The sequence below is a fragment of the Mirounga leonina genome, unplaced genomic scaffold (genome assembly GCF_011800145.1).
Source record: "Mirounga leonina isolate KUSES-001 unplaced genomic scaffold, KU_Mleo_1.0 Mir_166, whole genome shotgun sequence".
Classification (NCBI taxonomy): domain Eukaryota; kingdom Metazoa; phylum Chordata; class Mammalia; order Carnivora; family Phocidae; genus Mirounga; species Mirounga leonina.
The window spans coordinates 28989953-28992499 of record NW_023270418.1 but is presented as its reverse complement, the minus strand read 5'-3'; positions in this window follow the sequence as shown (position 1 = coordinate 28992499).

Genomic DNA, 2547 nt, shown 5'->3' with positions numbered 1-2547 from the left:
TGGCACTGAGATGTCACTTAGATTTTCTCCATCTTTAGCCTAGGGAGGAAAGGAGTTACCCTATGGCATCAACAACAGGTTGAGTAAAGTTATTTCTAAATTTTGGATGAGCTGCATAAAGAAGAGGCCAAATAATCTCTGGACTTGTGAGATGTGCCAGGAAACTGATGAAGTAATACTCAGTGTAGGATTCTCAAGACTGTTTCTTTGCTGACCTTTATACTTTGCTTACCACAAAGACCTTTTTCTTGAATAGTCTTTTGTAGTGAAGTGGACAATAAAAGTAATTTGTGCCTTGTGGGTATTGATCCTCTTTAATCTCCATTCTGCTCTAATATTTATGTACACGTAGCTTTAGGAACTTTCCCAATCTGTCATTGTAGACCTGCCACTCTGGGTTTAAACATAAAACATAAGAGCTCAGGGGACTTTTCTTATCCCAGCATTACCTAGTACACAGGTATTGACCAATAAAGCTTATCAGTGTGTTAGTTGATGTATTTATTATGCCAATAAGTCATGTTTATTAGTTGTAGGCAACAAACTTACCAGCTATTAATTTTTCTATAGTTCAGACAAGTGGTCTCTATCAGAGTGAAAAAACCCAGGCTCTGTAGATCAAATCTCTGTGCCAGATAGGCTCTGTGTTTTCTTAGTTCCAGAGTTCTTTTGTCCTACTCATGTCTCTATCACTAGAACTGAAGGCCTCTGAGTTAACATATCCCAGACTCTCTTGCCAGTGCTGCCTTGTGTGGTTCTCTAGTGGAGGGCACTGATGGGAGTTTAAAGGTGGGAAGAAGGCAGAAGTCATGTTTTCTCAGCTTTTGATGTCACGTCTTGCAGTGGTTGTAGAAGTAGTGTGTCTCCACGACCCACAGAAGTCCAGCAAGGACAGTGCCTTATGAATTATGGGATCATGGCAAATGACCACCTAACCAGAGGAAATTCAGGGAGGCTTCTTGGGTGGTATGACATGAAGATAAAGAAAGTACCTATGGGAGAGTAACAGTCAACCATCATCAACTTTGCACAGGGTCAAAACATGAAGATCTGATCTCACTGTATGCTGGAAACTGAGTAACATCAACAACATGGACTTCTGGGGCAGGGGGTGAAACTGCAACCAGGTGAAACCCGGGTTAGCTGAAATTATTTGCAGGTGCTCTGGACCAATTCCTTCCACTACAATGCCTGGGCTCTTTCAACCTATGAACAGGAATCCTCTCTGGAAGTGACCTCAAAGTGTCTTTGGAGATTTTTTATTCCATTCCTCTTTTGTCTCATTCCCTGGGTAGGAGATGCAGGGAGCAGATCTCAGTTTTTATATTCTAGGCACAATGAGTAGTCAGTGAGAGATGAACCATTCCTGTTAGGGCATGCAACTCCACAATTTCTACCAGCAGAACTGATTCTGCAAATTGATTCTATTAATTTATCACGATTAAGCACATAATATGTACTTACTCAGGGCAATTAAAAAGGTGATGAAAATATTAAGCATCCTCCACTCAAGATGAGCAGAGTTGGATGATTTAAAGACACAACCAGAGAGGAGTTGGTGAAATTAGATCCATTTTAGTAACATAAATGAGACTTGAACCATCACTAAGTCATTTTCTTGGAAGGAATGGGTGACACGACCTTTATTTATTATTATTATTTTTTATTATGTTATGTTAGTCACCATGCAGTACATCATTAGTTTTTGATGTAGTGATCCGTGATTCATTGTTTGTATATAACACCCAGTGCTCCCTGCAATATGCGCCCTCCTTAATACCCATCACCAGGCTAACCCGTCCCCCTACCCCTCTCCCCTCTAAAACCCTCAGATTGTTTTCTGGAGTCCATAGTCTCTCATGGTTCATCTTCCCCTCTGATTCCCACCCCTCCATTTTTCCCTTCCTTCTCTTAATGTCCTCCATGCTATTCCTTATGTTCCACAAATAAGTGAAACCATATGATAATTGATTTATTTCACTTAGCATAATGTCCTCCAGTCCCATCCATGTTGATGTAAAAGTTGGGTATTCATACTTTCTGATGGCTGAGTAATATTCCAGTGTATATATGGACCACATCTTCTTTATCCATTCACCTGTTGAAGGGCATCTCGGCTCTTTCCACAGTTTGGCTATTACAGATATTGCTGCTATGAACATTGGGGTGCATGTGGCCTTTCTTTTCACTACATCTGTGTCTTTGGGGTAACGACTCAGGAGCAATTGCTGGGTCATAAGGTAGCTCTATTTTTAACTTTTTGAGGAACCTCCACACTGTTTTCCAAAGTGGCTGTACCAACTTGCAGTCCCACCAACAGCGCAAGAGGGTTCCCCTTTCTCCACAACCTCTCCAACATTTGTTGTTTCTTGCCTTGTCCATTTTTGCCATTCTAACTGGTGTAAGGTGGTATCCCAATGTGGTTTTGATTTGAGTTTCCCTGATGGCTAATGATGATGAACATTTTTTCATGTGTCTGTTAGCCATTTGTATGTCTTCTTTTGGGAAGTGTCTGTTCGTGTCTTCTGCCCATTTTTTGACTTGATT